At 39.4% G+C, this 24,204-nt stretch overlaps 1 protein-coding gene across 11 annotated transcripts in view; it reads left to right on the top strand.

Annotated features, from left to right (window-relative positions):
* The window catches only part of SNCAIP (synuclein alpha interacting protein), a 201,732-nt gene that overhangs the window by 29,087 nt on the left and 148,441 nt on the right, over positions 1-24,204 (top strand). For 5 of the 11 annotated variants that reach the window (XM_032156572.2, XM_058440562.1, XM_058440566.1 and 2 more), the window contains exon 1: positions 19,758-19,911. The exons of 2 other annotated variants lie outside the window; for them this stretch is intronic. The gene's annotated coding sequence lies outside the window, so the exon portion shown is untranslated. Of the gene's footprint in view, positions 1-19,131; positions 19,268-19,757; positions 19,912-20,534; positions 20,551-24,204 lie in introns of those variants that run through there. 4 more of the 11 variants (XM_058440568.1, XM_058440563.1, XM_058440570.1 and 1 more) reach the window with 2 other exon arrangements.

Below are 24,204 nucleotides of genomic sequence, written 5' to 3'. Positions count from 1 at the left end.
AGATCTGTGACCCATTTTGACAGGATGTGTATTTAAGAAGGCATATTTAAAATGTCTGCCCTGAAGTTACCCCAAGTTGCCAGTCTTCTGGAACTGCCTTTTCTTTACTATCTAAATAAACTGGATCAATACTCCAGTCCTACTACCCTTCCCTATATTTTTACAGATTTCCCAGAGGGATTTGTTTACCAGCATAACTTTAAAAAAATTTTTCATTTTTGTTTTAGATTCAGGTGATACATGTACAAGTTTGTGACAAGGGTATATTGCATGATACTGAAGTTTGGGCGTCTGTTTATCCTGTCACCCAGGTAGTGAACGTAGTATTTAACAAGAAATTTTTCAACCTTCCCCCGTCACTCTTTCTGCCTTCTTGGATTCCCCAGTGCCTATTATTCATGTCTTCATGTTCATGTGTACCAAAGATTTAGCTCCCAGATATAAGTGAAAATGTGATATTTGATTTTCTGTTTTTGTGTTAATTCACTTAGGATAATCCATGTTGCTGCAAAGACCATGATTTCATTCTTTCTATGACTGTATAGCACTCCATGGTGTATATATACCACATTTTCTTTGTCCAATCCACCATTGAGGGGCAACTGGGTTGAATCCATGTCTTTGCTATTGTGAATAGTGATGCAATAAACATGTAAGTGCATGTGTCTTTTTGGTAGAACAATTTATTTTCCTTTGGGTATATACCCAGTAATAAGATGGCTGGCCTGAATGGTAGTTCTATTTTTAATTCTTTGAGAAATCTCCAAACTGCTTTCCACAGTGGCTGAACTAATTTATATCCCCACCAACAGTGTATAAATGTTCCTCTTCTCTGTAACCTCGCCAACATCTGTTATTTTTTACTTTTATTAATAGCCATATCTGGCTGGTGTGAGACAGTATCTCATCGTGGTTTTGATTTGCATTTCTTTGATGATTAGTGATGTTGGGGATTTTTTCATGTTTATTGGCCACTTTGTGTTTTCTTTTGAGAAGTGTTTATTCATGTCTTTCGCCCACTTTTTAATGGTTTTTTTTTTCTTATTGAATTGTTTAACTTCCTCATAGATTCTGTTTATTAGTCCTTTGTCAGATGCACAGTTTGCTAATATTTTCTTACCTTCTTTAGGTTGTCTGTTTACTCTGTTGATAGTATCTTTTGATGGGCAGAAGCTTTTTAGTTTAATGGGGTCTCACTTGTCAATTTTTGTTTTTGTTACAATTGCTTTTAAGGACTAGGTCATAAATTCTTTTCAAGGCCAATGTCCAGAAGGGTATTTCCTAGATTTTCTTCTAGGACTTTTATACTTTTAGGTCTTACGTTCAACTCTTTAATCCACCTTGAGTTGATTTTTTTATATGGTGATAGGTAGGGGTCCAGTTTTATTTTTCTGCAGATAGTTAGGCAATTTTCCTAGAACCATTTTTTGAAAAGTCCTCTTCCTGTAGCTTATTTTTATCAACTTTGTCAAAGATTAGTTGGTTATAGGAATATAGGTTTATTTCTGGATCCTCTCTTCTGTTCCATTGGTCTATGCATCTATTTTTGTACCAGTACCATGCTGTTTTGGTTACTGTAGCCTTGTAGTACAGTTTGAAGTCAGGTTATGTGATGCTTTTGGCTTTGTTCTTTTTGTTTAGGATTGCTTTGGCTATTCGGACTCATTTTGGTTTCATATGAATTTTAGCAGAGTTTTTTTTCTAATTCTGTGAAGAATGACATTGGTAATTTAATAGGAATAGTAATTATTGGTAAATTAATAGGAATCTGTAGATTGCTTTGGGCAGTATGGACATTTTATTGATGTTGATTCTTCCTATCCATGAGCATTGAATGTTTCTTCGTGTGTTTATATTGTCTCTGATTTCTTTCAGCAGTGTTTGTAGTTCTCCTTGTAAAGATCTTTCACCTCCTTAACCAGCATGTCTCTTTCTCTGAATTCCTGTGCCAAATTGGGCTACCTGCTTCCCCACCTCCATGTCCTGCTGGGCAGTACTGAGGGTTATGTCATTGAACAGCTCTAGGGGGCACCACTAACTTTGTAGTTTATGTGAATGACATCTTCTGAAGCACATATAAGGGTAAATGATGTCGCTGGAGCTGAGCAACACTGTGGCTGCCAAAAATTTTTTTAAAAATAAAATAAAAATTCTTTTTTTTATTTGCTAAAGTACTATAACTCAAAACTCATATGTGTGATAGAAGTCTACAGAAGGTATTACGGCTAATAGGGAGTTAATTGCATTACAGAGTGGGAAATGCTTTTAGGCCAAGTAGGGGGAGGGGAGGGGTTCAATTTTCATAACCAAACAGTCCCAGATCATTGGGGTGTTTTATTTAAAAAGAAAAAGCTCCCAAAAGGAATTCCACCTTATTCCTAAACTTTTGCCCTTTTGTCTCAAAACGCCAAGGTGACAGGTATTTTTATTGCCTTTACAGATGGTTTAAGGAAAAAAGAGGGAAGGATGTGATGAGATCCTAAGGATGATTTAGGACTATGGCAAAGCCCCAAGCTGAAAACCTAAAATCTCTGGATTCATTTCTGTTTGCTACTTCACATTATATATTTAGCTTTTGTTATGTCATTGAACAGCTCTAGGGGGCACCACTAACTTCGTAGTTTATGTGAATGACATCTTCTGAAGCACATGTAAGGGTAAATGATGTCCCTGGAGCTGAGCAACACTGTGGCTGCCAAAAATTTTTTTAAGAATAAAATAAAAATTCTTTTTTTTAATTTGCTAAAGTACTATAACTCCAAACTTATATGTGTGATAGAAGTCTACGAAGGTATTACGGCTAATAGGGAGTTAATTGCATTACAGAGTGGGAAATGCTTTTAGGCCAAGTAGGGGGAGGGGAGGGGTTCAATTTTCATGACCAAACAGTCCCAGATCATTGGGGTATTTTATTTAAAAAGAAAAAGCTCCCAAAAGGAATTCCACTTTATTCCTAAACTTTTGCCCTTTTGTCTCAAAACGCCAAGGTGACAGGTATTTTTATTGCCTTTACAGATGGTTTAAGGAAAAAAGAGGGAAGGATGTGATGAGATCCTATGGATGATTTAGGACTATGGCAAAGCCCTAAGCTGAAAACCTAAAATCTCTGGATTCATTTCTGTTTGCCACTTCACATTTTATATTTAGCCTTTCCCAAATTGAGACCAAGAGGAAAACACAGCTTTCAGAAACAAGTTTCTCTTGTCTAGCCAATGTCAGCCAATTGTTTACACTATTGATTTGAAAATTTGCCTCCTACTGTAGGTCTTTCTTACATTGTCAGTTAGCCTGTTCCTAATATCCTGTCACCAAGATTAAGATTCTCTGATTAAGGATTTATAACTGGAATCTCATTTTTATTATATTTCTTAAGAAGTGAAGTCTCCCCTCACTGTGTAATTCCTCTCTCCTGAACATGATTGGTAAATACAAATTTAATTGAGTGAAATGTAAATAAACTTTCTTTTTAAAACTGATTTATGAGAGTTTAATGCTATCCAAATCAAAGTCTTTAATTATTCTTTAATCCTTCAAATAGCCACTTCATTAAATACAAAATTAATTGATGTTATACTTATGAAATTTTCTTGATGTTGTACTAAAGCTAAGTAAATTGAATAAACATCGTCACTTATAGAAAAATTAGAAAGCATTGTATTTAAATAGAATGATGTCCAAAATAGCTCAGTAGCCAGGCAAATATATTCTTGGTAATAGGACAGTTGGCTAGTCCAGGCTATCTCATAAAAGGACACAGATGAAACTAGAGAGATTGGCTAGAGAACTAATTATCAATTGAATGTAGAGCTATATTTAAAGGATTTTATTTATTGCAGTCTGTGAAATGAATTTTTACATATATTTAAGAAATATAGAGAAATAGACAATCTTCTTCTTTAGAACCTTAACTTCTTTTCCCTATTATTGTAATCAAAAATTATATCACATACTGCAATTTCAGTAGCTGCTTAGAATATATGATTGGCTACATAAAATCTATATGGTTTAAAGAAAAAACAATCATGATATGAAATAGGGAATTCAAAGTATCAGAAAAGATAGGACTGAGTTGAAAAGACAAGAGACAAAGGTAATAGTTGAATCAGTTGGAACAATGCTGTCTTCTTTATCCCCACCTGACCCAATGTGTGTCTCTTTTGAGCTCTCTAGTTGAACAGCAAGTGATGGGCATTTAAATGAGGTTCTATAGAAGCAGTTAGCATACCGTGTGTCCTATAACAGACGAGGGCAGGTTAGCCATGAAGGAAATGCGATAGAAGCATGAGAAAAGTAATCACTGAAGTTCATACATTTCAAACAAGATCTTTTACTACCTCTTTTGATGAGCATGAAGAGGCTGCCTCATATTGGAGAATGTTCTCTGGCAGAGCTCCTTTCCCCTGCTCTGAAGAGGAGAGCTAAGGACTGCTGAGCTACAGTTGCAGCTCTGATAGGATATTCCATGAAATTTCCTGTCAAATGGCAGAAGGCCAGGCCTAAGTGTGGTAGGGAGTTGCCTCCAATGTGCTTTGAGAAGTTTCTAAAAGCATTTCTGTCACCAAATGTCTCCCATAAGAAAGTGCTCGGAAGTCCCATCATAATATTCATTCTTTTTACATAAAGGAGATCTTAACCAGACTCAGGAAGACCTTCTTAATGACGCATAGTTTACCCAAGAGGTGTACCCATGAGTGACCTGAACTGTATAGATTTCTCAGCTTGGTTCCACATCCTATTAAGGATCCAGAGGGAGTGGATCCCAAGACAAGTATAGTTGGGTGGCAAGTGTAGGGTGAAGACAGAAAAGTCTGAGATGTAGTAAACATTCCAGATTTAAAATAAAAACAATAAAATGTGGTCCTATGCACAGCATCCCAGGGCGAGAATAGCGGGTTTGTAGAGGCAATGAAACTAAGGGCCTATTTGAGAAACAGAAGACCATTGAAAAGCAAAGTGAGATGGTTAGTACCCAACATAAACTTTGCCTACCCCACAATTTTGCAGTCAAGTCCTGACTTTGAGTAAGGAGGGGAACGGCTTTGGTGGTAGCCATTTATGACCCATGTATGATTGTCAAATGAAGTAAAGTAGGAGAAGTCACAGAACTCTGGCTGACTTGGGCTTCTGACTCTCTTCTGAATGTCAGTGTTGAACAGGGATCTGCCATCAGGAATTTATCTTCCTTGTTAACAAAGAGGGAGGGCTTGTGGTTTTAACTGGCCACTGGTTTTTGAGCTAATAATCTGCCACCTTTGGAGATTCCATTACAGAGTTCTCATGTTATTTTCTTACTTTCAGTGGAACTGAAGAAAACAATAAACGATAAATGAAAGTGTGCTCTGCTGTCTCTCTGGGGTCACAGGCCAGTCACCTGCACATCCTGTACCAGTCAGGTTATCTGGACAAACAAGGAGAGGGTGCAGTGTTACACGTCAGTCAGCACATTTTATCTCACTGCTTTCCACCATAAAAATGCCAGCGTAAAGAAAATTAAGCCAGGTGACAAACCACAACAAGAAAAGATTGTTTTTCCAAATTTTCTTGCCTGAAGAAGGTAAAGGAAAATATTAAAGGTAACTGGGTCAGGCTTCAGTAACTTAAGTGTCATATACCACCCACTATGCAACCCCCCAAATAGCCTGAGGGGTTAATAATGATAACAAAAGCAAAAAAGGAAAAACTGAACTGTTTGAAAACTCACGAAATTTCCTCGGGAAGGAATTCAAAGAAGGTAAAATAAATGAATCCTGTCCACTAGGCTGATTAAAGAGCAGCAATTGTATTGTCAATCCTGCCAGGACTCAAATGCCCCCTCAGAATTCAGAATTAGAGGTACTTGTAACCCTCTTGATTTAGACAAATGGACAACAGACATGTGCCTGAAGGTGAACAACAGTTTTACTAACTGTCTTATGTGGTAATTGACAGCAGCTGACAATGAAAACTGCAGAGAGGTAGGTTAAGAGGTCAGTCATCTGCCAAGACCTGTAAGCCTGGAGCATGATTTGAATGTTATACATGAGCACCAGGAAAGGCTGTGCATGTGTGACCGTGGGTATAGAACTCACCCATCCTGGGTCAGATAATTTATGTTGATGGTTCTTCTCATGTCACGTGTCAAATCATGCCTCACTGGCTGCTGCCAATTTCATCAGACCCAGTGTACACAAGGATCTATCTGTGCAGGGTGAAGGTTTTCATTGGCCCTTGTCCTTAGATCATTAGTTCATAGTTTGCAATTAGAGAACTGCTGCAAAAATAATTCAAGTAATCATAATTTTTAAAAAGAAAAGAGTTTAAGAATATATTCAAAGTTGTGTATTATTATTATTATTAATACATCATTGGGACTAATAGCAAAAACAAAAAAATACTCTCAAAAACTAGAGACAAACTAAATGGCCACCAATACACTGAAATATTAATCAGCCATTAAGCAAAATGAGGTGGATTTATAAATTTTTGCATGAAAAGATGTCTATAAAATACCTTAAATCATTAAAAAAAGATGAATTTGGTCAGGTGCAGTGGCTCATGCCTATAATCCCACCACTTTGGGAGGCCAAGGCGGGCAAATGGCTTGAGTTCCAGAGTTCGAAACCAGCCTGGACAACACGGTGAAACCCTATCTCTACAAAAAAATACAAAAAGTTACCTGGCCATAGTGGCACACACCAGTAAACCCAGCCACCTGGGAGGCTGAGGAGGTGGGAGGATCAGCTGAGCCCAGGAAGATTGAGGCTGGAATGAGCCGTGAGCACACCACTATACTCCAGACTGGGCAACAGAGTGAGAGTCTGTCTCAAACTAATTTTTTTTAATTTTTAAAAAAGAATTAAATTGAGAACAAAATATATATTTTGATTCCATTTTTTGTTAAAAAAGAAAATTTTTTGATATATGAGAGGAAAAGAATCTGAAAGAGTACACTTGAGGATGCACTTGAGGAATAGGTTTGAAAAGAGTAAGATTTGAATTTTATTTCTTACTGAGTGTACTCTTTGCTACTTACGTGTTTTGAAATGAGCATAAATTCATTTATTAATTTTTTAAAATAGCCAATTTCTTATTTAAAAAGGGGAAAATGGTAAAATAGAAAAAAACAATATGGGAAGAGCTGAGAAGTATTGTTCAAAACCGTATTTTTGTGGGCAGATCACTTGAATTGCCAGGGTTAGTTAATTTTATTGTACTTGCTTAGTTTATGTTCAATTCTACTGGATAACTTAAGATCTATATTTTCTCTTTAGAATGCCAATGTGTGTGTCTGGCATGTGTGTGGTTTCTGATCGCACACTGAGAGAAAAAAAAGAGAAAATGCTGAATTATTTCTACTTTTCTTATTTTTGTTCTCCTTTTTATTCTTTTTTTCTTCCCTCATTTCTTTCTCTTTTATTACCTAATTTTTATTTGTGCTAAAACTGTGTATTATTCATGAATCTTTTGCTTATAAGAGACAGAAACCCAACTCAAACAAGCTTATGCCATAAAAGAGAAATTGGGTTAAATTTTTTCATCAAGATTTTCTTTGTTCTTTCCTTCCTTCCTTCTTTCTTTCTTTCTTTCTTTCTTTCTTTCTTTCTTTCTTTCTTTCTTCTTTCTTTCTTTCTTTCTTTCTTTCTTTCTTTCTTTCTTTCTTTCTCTCTCTCTCTCTCTCTTTCTTTCTTTCTTTCTTTTCTTTCTTTCTTTTTTTTTTCTACCTCTTATTACTGCTTTTGCCTATATTGCTTTCATTCCCAACCAGGGTGTTCCTTCAGGGTAGCAAAGATGGCAACTGTGGCTGCCCTAGGCTTACATCACCCTTTGAGCTAACAAAAGTAAGAGAACAAGAAAGACTACCTCTTTTTAAATAGGTCTAACCAATCATCTGTCCCTGTGCAATCTTTATGGCCAAGAGGATGTGAGACCCTGATTGGCTAGTCATGGTCATGTGCCCATCCCTATAGTGAGGGAGGCAAGTGTTCACTCTATCAATGGTGGGAAAGAAGAATTCTCAGAAGAAAAAGGTAACAGCTCTTACAAGAAAAAAGAAGGTCTGCTAAACAGGCAAAAACAGCATGGAATATTAAGTGTCATATTTCATATAAAGAAGTAACAGAGCCACCTTCATTTTCTTGGGCTTCCTAAATGTTTGAAGTTTCCCTGCCCAAGGTGTCTATAATTTCTTCTAAATATTTCTCACTGGATTAGAAGACATGGTTGCTTTTGGTTTCCTTACCTGTGTATCCTGTTATGAACAAAAAGTTTGCTCTATTTCTCTGGTTTGCTCAACTGGCCTGTCATTTGCCTTTCAGTGATTTATCTTAAAAGGAAATTCTGGTAAAATGAAAAATTTTGATTTTTAAAACACCTTATTTGATTATGAGGGAAAAAAATACAGTGTTTCAGATACGGTTTTTGAAAGTCTTGAGCTGGTGAGTTATTGCATAAAAATAACTTATGTTCTTTTTCCTGAGCCAGCAGTCCTTTAAAAAGCAGGTGTTCCGGATACTGGAGATGACAAACAGCTTTATAACTAATGCGAGGAAGAGCAGAGGACAGTGGACTCCTCTGCCAAGTGTTAAAGCCAAAGGGAAATATTCCAAAACGGACTTTTCTGTAACTATCTCAAAACAGGGGAAGCCAGAGGATTAGTAAAACAGTAAGTGTACAGTATAGTCCTTTGAAGCCTGACATATTAGCTAGTTTGCTAAGGGCCTACATTTATGTAGATCTTTTAAAGGGAAAAGATTTTTCTTTAGCCAAGAATAAAGATACAATAGTTTTTCTCTGTCTTCAGCTCATTTTAAGTATTATCAACATCTGTTGCATAGTCTACTTGGAGTGAGACTATTTTTATGCAGTTTGCAGAATGCACACTGGATTCTTAACACACTGACTGTGACGGCTTATTTCCTGATTATTAAGTTGTTTTAGAGAGAGAAAGAAAAAGAGATGTTAGGTATAGGATTAGAGAATCATGCAGGCTCTCCTTCTGTTTGAAGAAGCACAACAGACCTGAACGGCAATATATTTTGCAGCCCCTCAGCCACTGAACACAAGGATAAAATAGTGTTTTGTTTTGTTTTTTAATATTCCCAGTTTCCTTCTTTTGGAACATCTACAGAGCACATCAGTAATTTCCGTCTAGCATTTATTGATGAGTTTTCTAGCAAACATCAATTTTTCCCATACTGTGTAACTGTCACGTTCATCTGTTACCATTCACGTAAACCTGTAGCTAGTTAGCCACCTGTTTTCCCCCTTTTGACAACACTGCCATCTGTTTTGATGGAATGGTTTGGGATGGATGTTTAGGGAGCAGGTATGATGGGGATGATTTTTCAGATTCCCAAGAACAGAACTGTCCAGTAGAAATACTACATAACTGAAATATGTCATTTTAAAATTTCTAGTAACCGAATTTTTTCAAATTAAAAATTACTGGTGAATTTTTACTTTGGAATATTTTATTTCAAAGTAAGACTTTGAAATCCAGTGTATCTATTACCTTCACAACACGTCTTAATTCGGACTAGCTATATTCCAAATGTTCTATGACTACATATGGCTACTGTATTAAACAGTGCCATAGAAGGACTAGAAGAACTCTGTAGGCTATACTTACATTATCCATTTTAGGCCAGGCACGGTGGCTCACGCCTGTAATCCCAGCACTTTGGGAGGCCGAGGCGGGTGGATCGTGAGGTCAGGAGATCGAGACCACGGTGAAACCCCGTCTCTACTAAAAATACAAAAAATTAGCCGGGCGCGGTGTCGGGCGCCTGTAGTCCCAGCTACTCTGGAGGCTGAGGCAGGAGAATGGCGTGAACCCGGGAGGCGGAGCTTGCAGTGAGCCGAGATCGCGCCACTGCACTCCAGCCTGGGCGACAGAGCGAGACTCTGCCTCAAAAAAAAAAAAAAAGTATCCATTTTGGACATATGACCATTTTATATAATACTACATAGTTCTGAGTAGTTTAGGATACTGTGAACATAAAATTGTTTTTTTCAAAAATCCTTGTTTCCTCAAATCTGTACCAAGATTCCAAGTTCTTTTCCCCTAGTCAATCTATCTACTAAAACCCATTTCCAAAGTCAGGACAGATTTTAGAAAACGTGGAAAGCTAGAGGTGAGGAGAAGTGCTCAAAATTTACAGCTCGTTATTCTTAGGTTAAATTCTATATTAAATAATGACATTTTTAAAAAAGTATCTACCTGGTTATTTATGGTTCTCATCGACTTTTCATCACCTTCATGATTTCTGCTACCCCTGACTTGCTCTTACATTTATTTTATGTTCTAGTCTCAATTCTCCAAGGTTTTGGAACAATTAATCTCCTTTTTACCTTGGCTACACATTTCTAATAGCAGTGATTGATCCTCATGCCAGAGGATGCCCTAGGAGTTTCTACTTTCTCTTTAGACCTGCTTTCTAGGGATGAGTAGTATGTGGCGACATTGATCACACCAAGGCTTTGCAAGCACTTTGATATATCAACATTTCCACTTGTGTTTTCTGCATCTATGGTTAATGGTGGTGGTGGTGACGATTGTTTTTGTTTTTGTATGCATGTGTGCCAGTCCAAGGGGTACATTGCACATGAGCCTCATTAAAGCCTCCTTAATCACTTAAATTAATTTGGGAAACACTCTGCACACCTTTTTGGCTTCTGGGTGGTTGTTGGATGGACACTCAGCAGTACAATCTGCCTCCCCTACCTGGGACATTCCTCTATTCACTATTCACATCATTAACTTCTGGTTCTTCAAAACTCAGAAATCTTCCGTAACTGCCCAAGGCTGTATTAGATCCTCTCTTTATTTTCTGCCACAGCTATCTGGGTTTTGTCTTCATAGCACTTAGCAACAAGGAAATACACATGTTTATTGACTGTCCGTAAGGGCAGTCTGTTGTGCCTATTCTGTTCACCTCAACAGAGCCTAAACAATTATCACAGTGCCCAGTACATAGCAGGTGCCCAAGAATATTTGCTGAATAAATGCATGGAAAAGTACTTTGTATTTTTTCAAGAACTGTATTTTTCCACTGATAACAAATTAATGACAAACATATCAAAATCATATTAAAATCAGTACAGAGTTTAAAATGCTAATGATACTCCTCTCACTACAGATGTTTCATTTTTGAAAATTCTTCTTCTATGTCTGTTCTTGAGTTATGAGTCAAATCATCTTTGGAGGTCTGGGTACAATGTTAATGCTGTTTACAAACCAAAGTTTAGTATCAAATGAGAAGATCTAGATATTAAATGCCTTAAATTGCCAGAGAACCAATGGCAATACTTAAACATGAACTAAAAGGTTTTCCAAATAACATTTCACATACTGTGACTATAATAAAAGTAGGGTTGTGGAAAACTATACACTTACCACATAAGAATATAAGATATACTATTATTGTGGCTTAAGGAGCAAATAATTCAAGTTCTATTTAATGCCGTGATACAAGTGGAGAAATAAGGATATTTATAGCCAGCTAGCCAGCACTCAGCTTCAGGGTCCATATTTCAAATGGATTCACCCATACTCCACAGGCATTATAGAGTTTACTTACTTAACAAACAGTAATTCTCTTAGTATGTTTAATTGTAAATTTTTTAAAAAATATTAGCTTATTTAAGTCTCATAGTCTTTTGAAGTAGAGACTATTAGCATCTCATTTTGTAGCTGAGGGAAATAAGGCCTGGTATATTAAATAATGTTGAAGATAAAATAGGGCCAAGTGTGGTGGTTCCCATCTGTAATCCCAGAACTTTGGGAGGCTGAGGCGGGTGGATCACTTGAGGCCAGGAGTTTGAGACCAGTCTGGCCAACATAGCGAAACTCTGTCTCTACTAAAAATATAAAAATTAGCTGGGCATGGTGGCGCATGCCTGTAATCCCAGCTACTTAAGAGGCTGAGGCATGAGAATCACTTGAACCCAGGGGGCAGAGGTTGCAGTGAGCCAAGACCATGCCACTGTACTCCAGCTGGGACAACAGAGTAAGACTCTGTCTTAATAAATAAATAATAACTTTAAAGATAAAATAAGTAAAGCTGGGGTTTGAACCCATGGAGTCTGACCCTTGGATTAACATCCTTAAGTCCTCTATACTATAGGGTTACATTGGACTTTGCATTTAAAAGCATTTATTCCATCAATAATTACTTTCTTTTCTATTCCTACAAACCACCTTTAAAAATTCCCCATGATTTACAAGGAACTTTTTTTTTAAATCAGCCATCAGCTTTTTTTTTTTCATCTAGTTCAATATGTAGTTAGCATTTTTCTCCTTGTTTTTTTTATAAAGATGACCATATGTCCCCAGTCCAGGGAATTTGGTACTAGAAGCTACAAATTTGGGGAAGAAAGTAAAATTCACAAGATAGTCATACCTAAGAGGACTGAAAACCTTACTTCATTTTCAGAACTAGTCTTTCTTCCCAAAAGTTGTTTGGAATTAGGATTTATTCTGGTTTGCAACAGTGGTGATTATAATTACTTAAGCATTCCATGCACTGACAGCTTTCTGCTGCTACTTAGATGTAACGATTCTAACGTATTTGTGAAGCTTATCCAAGGGGAACAAGTTTCTGTCCTATTAACTCACTAAAAGCTGCTTAAAGATAAAGCCAGAGACTAAAGTCAGTTATAGCTTTAATCCCCATGAATCTAAATCCCCTTTTTCCATTTCATAGCCATGTGCATCATCCATAAATCAATCTAATTATTTCCAAATGCATGTCCTTGCTCTCAAGTTAGAATAGATGAATAAAAAGATAAATTACTTGTATTATAAAGACAATAGAAACTCCGAATCCAACTATATCAGCGGATTTATATTATAGTAATATCAAAGCACAGATTATATGCTATAGTAAAATTATTATCAAAATGAAGAAAAGAGACTTAATAGTTACCTCTAGGACCAGAATCAATTAAAAATATAATGCTGTTACAATTGATAAGTAATCAATGGAATGTGTTTTCATTGGTTTTATAGCCTGCAGCCATGTCAGATCCACATGCATGTGGCATGGTGTTCGGAAGTTGACCTGCATTTCTCTTCAAATCATTTAACCACACTCAGCTGACCTGCATTCCTTTTTAAGCAACCTAATCAAATTTATTTCAAATACCAAAACCTTCAGTTAGAGATTTAATCTGTGTTTATGCACACGTGTGAAATCTCTAGTGTCTAAACGCGCCCTTGCCCAAGAGTACTCCATGTTTACAGAATATAAATTTCATAAGATTTCCCAATTTTTTCAGTCTTAAGTGGACTTTGTCATTTTTTTTTTTTTTTTTCATGAAAATGGAAATCCCCAGTCAAGGCCAGACTGCCCCAGGTGATGTTTGGTTTTATGCATTTTGGCCTATAATCAGGGAGTCATTCTGGGAGGGAAAGTATAGGTGCCCCTCCCTACGGATCTCTCTCATCCCCTTCTCCCTCTCACCTTACATAGTCTTTAATCTGTGAGATATACCAGTTGTTGAAAGCACCCATTCTAGGCCTGCATCTTAGAAAATATTTCTCTTTCCTATTGCCCACGTTGGAAAGTAGTATAACCTAGTAGGCAAATTACTAATTTGGAAGCCTTTGTATATTAATTCTATGATGTAGCATCCACTAGAGGACGTGTCTGCATATTTAATAACTAAGATATTGCTATACACATATGTCATGTTATGAAAATAAATGTGGTTCCCATTCAGCAAGGGTATGGCATATTCTTTTATCCCCAAGATGAATACTCTGATGTAGGAGGGCTATTTATTTCACCAATAGAGAAAACAAACCTAAGAAAAAATTGAATAAATCTGTACAATTTGTAGGGTTTTAAACACTCTTCCTTATTAAAATAACCACTTTTTGTTTAAATAACAGATCCATGATATCATTTTACATTAGTGACTAAAGTAGTTATTAATGAAGATGAAAAAAACAGTAGAATACAAAGGGGGAAAGGATGGTGTCAAAGAAAAGAACCAGAGAACATTGATTTTATTCATGCTCTTGTAATACAAGAACACCCTAAATCTGAATATCAGAATGTTTCTGTAGGTTGATTTGCCCTTAGATTTTACGAGGAAGAATAGACAAGTTACAGGTGGGATGATTTATTGTTTGGGTCGTTTTGCAGTCAGGGAAAGTCTAGGTCAGTTAGCTGAAGAGGAAATGTTTATCTCTGTGTCTAGCAAGTTTCAGAGTGACAAACAGTTTTAATCTCAGCTAATCATTCATAAGATAGAGAATGGGAAGTTGAAGGGTCTGTGTCTGGTCTTATCAGCAGATCCAGGCAAAAAGGGAAAAGTCTGTGTTTGGCCTCGTGCTAGGTAAACAAAGGAGTCATCTGTGAATCTTATGGGGGTCGTGAGAAAGAGTGGGCTGAGAGTTTCATTTAAGTCACATGGGCAAGGGTGGCTATTTGTGGTGAGCCATTTCCTGTAACACTAAAAAGCTGAGGGATTTCTCAATCATCACTGTTTTCTGGAAGCACCAGGCTCAGGTAGATTTCACCATTGTCACTGGAAACCTGATTCAGACCAGGGCAATAGTGGACAGCTAGGGAGACGTGATGTGACCCAAGGGGAGTCATTCAAATACACCTGAAAACTATAGGCCACCTTGGGAGGGTAAAGGCTTTCCAGTAAAAGTATCCAGGAAAAAGCAACTTGTTGAAGACAATGTGAATAGAATCCCTGAGGAAAGCAACTAGTCCAATGGGGCTCAGGTAGCTGTAGAAATACCACTTTTAAATCAAAATTGAAGGTTTACAGATGAAGCTGAGTGAAGAGAGGCAGAGTCTCTCAAGGCCTAGGTGGAGAGTGAGCCCAAGTCAGCCTCAGTGCTAACCTGCCAAATCCCAGCTGTTGGGTTAAAGTAAGAGTAGTTAAATCCAGTCATGAAGCTTATACATTGCCTGCCTGAATGGAGTTTGAAATTCATAGCTTCTGTCTATATTCTAGCTGCTACCCAGACTGACTATGCTCTCTGATAGTAACTCGTTATGGAAGATAAGCACAGGGGAAAGATCACAGCCCCCAAATCACATGATTTCTAGAAAACGCATTAGTCCCTTGTGGATAGTCTCTCTATATTTTTGCCCCAAAATGCCTCATAACACATGGCAAGACACTCATTTATCTGATTGTGTTTTTGCACATGTCTAATACTTTCCATTTAAAATACCAACAACAAAGCTGCTGATGAATGATATGTAGGAATGGGTAAAACAGATTAATAGAATTAATTGGAATCCCAGGATAATCTCAAGGAATCAGATTAACAATCCATAAGATTTCTTCTACACTAAATCTTTTATTAAAGCTGCTATATTGTAAGTAGTTAAGCTTTTGGATTTGGATTTCATCTCCCTCCCCACTACAACTATCAGAGGTGCTAAGAAGATGCAAAATACTAACACTTGGCACAAGAAGAGAGAAAAAAAGAAATAGTGAAGGAAAAAAATAACTTTCTAAAAGTGAAAAGCGAGCACAAAGAACAGATCAGGTGAGGAATGTCAAATTGTTAGTCACACCCAGCTCGAGCACACAAGGACGCACATGGCCAAAAAGATGTGCCCTGGCCTAAAGAAAAAGGTAAGGGAGGTAACGTTCAGGGAAAAGGAGGTGGGGAGAAAATGTGAGCGTGACCTAAAACCTGCTAGAAAACTAGGTAACTCCATGTTTTTCTATAATGATTTCTTTCCTTGTAAAACTCAAAAATGTTCAAAAACTGGGTTCCTAATCATTCTTCATCAAAGTCCACAGTTCTTTACTCTTTTTTTTTCTGCAGTTATTTACGAAATTAAAACTGCTATAGAATTTATACTTCTCTTCAGCATCCGTTTTTATCCTTAAGCTCTCTGGCTTTTATGTAAAATACCCAGAGAATTTTCTCATGTTTTATAATATCTACAGTGAAGTGTAATATGTTCATATTTCCTCATATTATTATTTACCAAATATTCTAAGGATTATTTACCAAATATTCTAATTATTACCAAATATTCTAGGATTATTCTAATATTGTAAGAATTGCACTTCTTTGTCCTCTTGTGATTTGGTAGAGCCACACAATTAGTTCGGGACACTGAGCTGTGAGCAGAAGTGATTTGTGTAACTTCTGAGCCGAAGCATTTAATTCCTAGCATAAAATACTGGAGGGATGTATTTCTCTACCTAGAATTACCAGCAATATTGTTGTTAGTGCCTCCTCCATTGGGCTGCAATCTTTTTTTTTTTTTTTTTTTTTTTTTGGCCGGGGGTGGATGAGGTCTCACCCTGTCTCATAAGCTGGAGTACAGTAGAGGAATCATAGCTCACTGTAACCTCAAACTCCTGGCTTTAAGGTATCCTTCTGCCTTGGCCTCTCAAAGTGCTGAGACTGCAGGCATGGGCCACTATACCAGGCTTGGGCTAGAGTCTTAAAGTGAGAAAGACATGAAGCAAAGATGCAGCCCATGTGCAACTGTTGTACAGTGGGAGCAAGGAATACATTTTTATTAATCTATGGAAGTTTGGGGTTGTTGTTATGGGATTGTTTGTTACTGTAGCACAACCTAACCTATCCTGACTGATATAATCAAATTTGCATAAATATTTAGTCTGATTCTTGATATAAATAACTTATAATTACATATATACAGTGGGAGCCAAGCAAATAAAACTCAGCTCCAGAATAAAAGAGCAGCCTGACCTGACCAATTATAGTTCCCAACCAGGATCAGAATGACGCAGACTCATCAATAAGAATAAAAAATCTGAGCTTTTACCATAGATTTGGATGGTTAAGTCAAATCTACACTTTAAAAATAGAAAAAACAAGGAACTTTTTTTCTATTTGATCGTCAATAGTGTTATGGTAGTTTTATCCAATTTTTGTAGCACTATAAAGATATATTTATAGAAATTGGGTAAAAGGATAGAGGAGACAGATGTTTAATTGTAATAATTAAATGAACAAATTACTGGCAGCTCTTTGGCAGATGATATACAGAGTGAAATGCATTTTTGTACTAATTATTTTCAGTAGCTAACTCTTGAGTATAAAAATGTGTTCAGTGTTGAGGATCCAAATATGAGTAATATGTACGCCCTGTCATCATGATGGGAACTGACAATTGAATAGAAGGGGATAAGAAACAGACAAGAAACAGAAGTATGCTAAGTGCTTTAAGAGGAGTACACCCTGTGCTGTGGCAGGCATGGGTGGGGCATCCTAAAAAATGGTAAACGAGCCAGTGGCTGGGCTGCTAAGCCACGTCTTGGGAATAACTAGCCCATAGAGGCAGCTGCTTGATTAGAAAACTGAATGCCAGAAACTGGTTGTCAGTAAGAAGCAACATAAGGACTACTTCCACACTTTGGTATATCAATTTGTAGTTTGAATTTGGCAAGGGTATGCACAGGAGAAGCAAACCAATAAACAGTCCAAAGGAAAGCAAACACACAGCCTATGTGGGAAAGTGTATATAAGCCTAGATTTAAATCACACTGTAAAAACAATCACATGGAAACAATGCTAAATATGTAATCAAAAACATGTTAGAAACCAAAAAAAATAACAAAAGAACTATAAAAAATAGAGGAAAATATCCGAAACAACAACTCAAAACGTTGCTCTTTTACACTGTGGCATGCTATTCCCTTGGCTATGCAAAAATGGGAAACTTTATTTCCCAGGACAACCCACTTTCTGTACCTACAGCACTATCAGACCCCTTCTTGTTGAATCATTTGTACTGAATTAACACCTGGCTTGACCAGAGCTAATGAATATTTAGGACAGTTGGAAGGAGATGACCATTTACAATTCTTCAGTAAATGATTCCTTCAATAAATTAAAATCTGATTTTCAGAAAACAGGGTGTCAAAATATTTAAGAGAATGGAAATGAAGTATGTTCTCTGTAGATCATGTCAAGGGTGACACCAATCCCATCCATATCTACTGGATGAAAGCAAGATGTGCTTTTCTCAAAGTTTACACTAGGCAAAAAAAAGGCAGTTTTATTTTAACCAGATGTGAACAAACTAAACCCAATATTTTCAAGTATTTTTAGTGCCACATGATGTCATCCAATTTTATATTTTCTACTGGGGGATAATGTGTATTTTTAAAATTGTGAAGCCACTTTCCATGTATGTACTTAAGACTTACACACGATAAATTACAATAAACAAATTACAACACCGCGGGACATGCTCTTGGCTGTTTATGTCAAAAGCCGAGAAAGAAATTTAGGTTTTCAGTAGGAAATGGAATTAGACGCATGAGAAATGTCTTCTGCTAGCATTCAAGTTAGTCCTCATTTCAATGACGATGGTCCTGCTCCGAACAGGTCCAGGGCAAGCATTACTCCGGCTATGCCCTCCTAGTACACTGTGGACTCCAAAGACTGCAGGCAGTCTTAGGCTAGTCACCCAGGAAACCCCAGCTTTAAACAACCAGAGCCTTCCAGTCTTGTTGTAACAAGATCACACATCCCCATTGCCACTACTCAGATAGTGCCGGGTGTCCTAGGATCTTGGCGCCGCTCTTGTCCTCTGTAACTGGCATGGGAATGAGGATGGCTCTAAACTGACCAAGACTTACTTCCTCATGCTTTTTTCTGGGGCAGCATCAGGCAAGCAGCCATACCCTGGAACAAGAGTGTGGTCCTCAATGGCTTTGCTGAGTGAACTTCTCCAAGCCATCTCGCCTGGGAAAGAGATTTCTCAGACCATTTAAAGCTTTCCAGAGGGCAACAGCAAGACAGTCGTGAGCCAAGGTTACCATAAATGCTTCCACAACCCCTGATTTCATTTCGGAAATAGGGAAAGAAGTAGTCACCACTGCAGGCGTTGCTGACGCCTCATCCAGCAGCCTCCCACCCCCAATCCCTCAACAATTAAGAGACAATAAAAGTAAAGTTAATATTACTGTAGGGCCATTGGTATATTGAAACGTCGTTGAATTAAAAAGTCTTTATTTCAGCCCAACATCTTCTCCATCCACTCACACTTGAGAACAGAACATTCAAGGCAGGCAAAGCCACCCTTGCCCTCCTCTCCTTGGCCACGTCCTCAGGGGTGGGCGAGCTTCGGGGGGAGGGGTGGGGGTGAAGACTCCGTGCCAACGCAAAATACTCTGCCAAAAGGCTTCTCAGACATGAGTTTCCCAGGGCCATGCCCACCTTCCGTTCCCCGCCTTCCCGAGTCTCTTCTCCCGGTTTATGCTGGAACCCTGGAATGGTCTGGGGACCAATGAGATGGCAGCGGTTAACACTTGGATCATGGTGAGGGGGCGATTTCCAGGGGGGAGAGGCCGCGAAGCAAGGAAGCTGGGGGCAGGAGGAGAAAAGTGGGAAGCGGGGACAAAAAGTAGGCGGGGAGGAGAGGAGAGCCCCAGTTGGAGAAAAGCAACGGCAGTCGAGGTAAAAAGAGCGAAAGGTAAAGAAAGAGCAGGTTCGTGGACAGGAGCCGGCGGGCAGGCCGGGGGATCCCTGGTGAGGAAGCGGCGAGGGAGGGGCGTGGGCCGAGCCGGGGGCGCCGCGGGGAGGGTCGCTGTCAGTCAGGCCGAGCGGGGCTAGCTGGCCTGGGGCGGCCGCAGGGGCGCAGCGCAGCCTGAGGGCGCGGCGGCCCCGGCAGCCTCGGCAGTGGCAGTAGTGGCCGCGCCCCCGTCCCCGGCCGGGCGCCCGCGCTGCGTTCCGCGTCCCCCCGCGCCGGCTCCGGGCCGCGGCCGCCCAGGCTGCCCCCGCCGTTGGGGGGCCCGGGGAGCTGCGCCCGCGGCCGGGCCGCATTGTGACGTAGCGGGGCCGCGGCAGCGCCTCCGCCGCCCGCCTGCTTCGGCCGAGGCTGTTCTGCTCCTGCCGCTGCGGTCAGTCCGTCGGTCCGTCAGTCCCTTCGCGCTCCCGAGCTGCCGGCGCGCCGGGCGCCCCGGGTGAGTCCAGGTCCCAAGCGGACGCCGCGGGGAGGCGGGAGAGGGAGGCGGGAGGCGGGGAGCCGGCGGCTCAGCCTTTCCAAGTTTGCACCAGGCGACCCCGGCGGGTGTCGCCCGTGCTCCCCAAGCCCCGAGCCCCCTTTGTGCCGCGAGTCTCGGCTGCTCCGGGCAGCAGAGGCGCCTCTGCAGAAAGGGTTTGGGGGGAGGTCTCTATAGTAACAGTGGTGGCGGCAGCGGCTGCTTTACTGGGGAAAGGGGGAAACAACCCCCGCCTCGGTTTCCAAAGGATTGTTCTTTTCATTTGCCCGCCTTATGTGGTTCTTATTCTTGCTGCCACCCGGGATCTTATCGGATAGGCAGTGCCGCGGCTCGGAAGAGCGGGGGGGGGGGGGGGGGGGGGCGAAGTAATAGTAATAGCAACAGTACTAACAACGGTAATAATAGCTGTAGAAGAGGGACGTCTGGTGTTGCTGCCGCCCCTCGCTTATCAGCACCAGCTCTCCGACTGCCCTGTCCAGCCCGGGCTCCGTCAGCCTCCGTCTAGTGCTGTCCTGCGTCCCAGGCTGGTCCGCGTGGATTTCAGAGGGTAATGTTTCTCTCTTGGCCTTGTCTCTTGGCGATGACTTTCATCTGCAGGTGGTAAGTGGGGTGAATCCAATTTTAGCTATTGTCAAAGGCCACATTTTGTTTATTTCATTTTTACGAAAAGAAAAGAGGGAAAATTATGAGCCATTACTGGCAGCCATACAGTTTCCACAGGAAATACTAGCATTCTTTGAGGAACACGCTACTGCTTGCAGCGAAGAAAGTCTTAGGAAACAAAAAGGCAACAGCATTGTTGCTCATTTTCAATGGACCGCTAGGAGGGGGGAACGTGTTGTTTTTTCCTGTGGGAACGTTGCTTTCCTTGGGAAAGTTAATTAAGGAAGCATTACTGTCGGTGCCCCTTTTCACTTGCTGGAGGCAGGATCGGATTCCTCTTGGCTGTTACTGACAAGTGCCCATCAAAGAGCCCAGAGGACGGGAGAACTGCTGCAGGACAGTCTCGCCACACACCACGTGCCGTGGAGCCTGGCCAGGGTGCAGTTTGCAAAATGAAATAAGGGCTGTCTGGGGAGGTTTATGAGGATTACATGTGTGCAGAGTATGTCAGTTCTCCAAGGTGTCACTCTAAACACGTAATTTTCAAGCACTACTTTCGTTGCTGAATCTGTAGGAAGGGAAAAACCTATTTTTCTTTTATGGAGCAGACATCCCAATTGGGAATGGGTTGAAATCTGTATTTCATTTGTACATATTGAAAATTTAAAAGGCAAAGAACAAGGTGTAGTACGCTAATGTGTACACATCTGGGAGAGAAAGTCTATTGACTGTTTCTGATGCATCTCAATGTTAAATTACATTCAGCATGGTTAGAGTACAAGGAGACACCTTTAAGGAGTCCTCAGGACTATTTGGAAGGTGCAGTATTTTGGTACTGATCGCGGAATTCTCTCTGGAAAGGGAGTATTAACTGAGGATTACCCATAACTAAATATGTATGCATTAACAGGTCTGGAATCAGAAAGTAAAAGATGGTGCTTCTCTTAAGGATCTTTTGGACACCTCAGTTAGAAATAAAATATAGCGTGGGATTTTGAAAAGAAGGGGTGTAATTTTGAATATAAATTTCATTTTCTCCGTAGCAAGCATTTCATGAAGAAAAGTTACAGACAGTAGATTTGAAATGATGCTGCATTCATGAATTTGACGGTTACCATTTGTCGACATCCAAAAGGAAGTGACTAAAGGAAATGCATTTCTCTGTCTACTCTGTCACAACTTTGCTAATTCCAGACAGTTGTTCTGGTGCAGGTGTACAGTGGAAATGCAAGCCAAGAAACTTTGTGCGTGCTATTGTTTTGGAAGAAATTGTAGCAGTACTTTACTGCTCTTAAGGGAAACCCACGCAAACATCTAATAGAAACAAATGATCTTTGATATTATCAGAAAAAGCCTGGAGCTGTTTTTCTTGCCAGATTTAAGGCATTTCTTGTCAAAAGAGGAAATCTCCCAAGGAGCAGGTGCATCATTATAGGAAACACAAGGGAATTTCTCTTTTAAATGCAAAATCTAATTGAATAGCAACAAGAGAAGCAGTAACACTCTTAGAATAGAAGCTTTGTTTTTGGCAGTTTGTCAGGTTACAGTTGCAAACCACATAGGAGAAATATGTGTCTTGGGAGAAAAATGATATCCTGGTGAAAATCAAATAGTTGCTTCTGTGAAACTTTTACCCTTATATACTTATTTTTTGTGCCCATTTGATTTATATACAGATTCACTTTCAGGAAGTTATTTATGGAAAATGAATCAATAACTTGTTTGCTAGTATCATATGTACTATGCATGATTTTTCACTTTATAGGTTAGGTAACTAGATTTTATATTTTATGGTTTGCATCTTAGCGGTTTTATACATTTTTGAAGTTAATGATCAAAATATGTGTTAAAATAATTTTTAATTGAAAAGACTGATAGCTGGGCCCTGGGAAGGTACTAATTGATTCCTAAATAGTTATCGTGCATTTACTTTGTGCTTATATGTAATATAGCAATTTAAAATGCATAGTCTTTTCACAAGGAACATTTTCATAGGAAATAGGACCCATGGAAAATTAAATGATACAAAACATCGAAGAACACATTGCATAATTGAGTGCCTAAGACGCTAAATAGTAATTGAAAAGGAATTCTGAGGAGAGAGTGATCGAAGTAGCTTAAATATCAGTTATTCATTGCTGGATAACAAATCCCCACAAAACGCAGTTACTTAAAATTGCTACTATAGCTCATGATTCTGGTGGTCAGAAATTTGAGCTGGGCTCAGTGAGATGGTTCTTCTGCTATTCTTAGTTAGGTTCCCTCAGACATTTTCAGTCTCTTGGTGGTATAATTGTGAATGGCTTTACTTACATGTCTGGCAGTTATCAGACTGTTGGCCAGGGTAACATAACGAGTGGCTGGGACGTACCTCCCATTCTTCAGCACACTCCCCTCGGCTTCTTTACATGGCAAATCAAACAGTGTTGTAAGAGCAGCAAAAGAACAACCTGCAATGCAAAAGCAACTTTAAAGCCTCACCTTGAATCACATTAGCTACTCTCCCATTAGCCATATCAAGTCAGAAGGTTATCCCAGATTCAAGGGGTATAGAAAGAGTCCACTTATGATGAGAAGGAGCTGCAAAAAATTAGAGCCAGTTTTTGTGATCTACTACATTTTTGAGGATACTTGTGTCTAGCAGATGTTTTCTGCTGAAAATAATATGTTAGGAGAGCATATTGGAGCCTGCTTAGCAATAGCCTAGGATTTAGGTTAAGGAATTGTCCAGTAAATCATTGTCCTGCAATTTTTTTTCTATAGACCCCAGGTAGAGGAAGTATGACACAATGATAATGAAATTTTAGTCATATCCTTCTCACAGTGGTGTTGGGATGGTTTGGAGACAGGAGACTGGTGGCAAGATGAGCTGAGCATTGTTGAAAGTTGATGGTTTTGACACAAATGGAGGCAGGAAAATTGGAAAGGGATCGATCTGGGAGATCCCATATTTAGGATGAGGTGACTGATTATGGGGGTTAGTAAAAGCAAAAAGTCGAAATCATTCTGAGATTTAAAAAAACTTAAGTGACTGAAAGAATGATTGTGCTTTTGTAAGAAATAGAAAAATCAATAAGTGATTTATTTGGGGGGAGGAGAAAAATTCAGTTCCAGAAATGTTGATTAAAAGAGATAAATTGAATGTGAAAGTACTTTATAAGCTGCAGAGTAGGCTATGAATGTTAGCTATTGTTTAGTGTTTAAATCACAGTGCACTATTGTATATAGTTAAGTTTCTTTATGTGTATATCAACAGAAAACAAAATACAACCTCCAGGGATTCCCTAAGATGTCAAAAGGAAGTCAGAACCACTACTCTCAGGATGGAAACAGAAATTACCTGGGGAGTAGAACTGATGTTCTTTCTCCAAGGCACAGCTGAAGGTCTGCCCTTAGAGTGTTCTGCCCTTAAACTAAGCATACCAGGCAAGAGAACACCTTTGACTTAATTTGAGTAGCATGCACACTCCTGAGCCAGTAGCACTGACTGACAGCCACACCAGGTCAGCACACAATGCAAAGTGGGTAGGTTCACCCTTAAAGGACACTGGAGCACTGCTATCAGAAGTGGAGATGGAAATAGGGTGACAAGACCAACAAATGCTCACCACAGATGAACACTTGAAGATTTATTTCGGCCTAGCCATGGGG

This window comes from Hylobates moloch, unplaced genomic scaffold (genome assembly GCF_009828535.3).
Source record: "Hylobates moloch isolate HMO894 unplaced genomic scaffold, HMol_V3 SCAFFOLD_6, whole genome shotgun sequence".
NCBI classification, from domain to species: domain Eukaryota; kingdom Metazoa; phylum Chordata; class Mammalia; order Primates; family Hylobatidae; genus Hylobates; species Hylobates moloch.
Note: the sequence above shows the minus strand (reverse complement) of the source record. Positions and strands in the feature narration are given on the sequence as shown.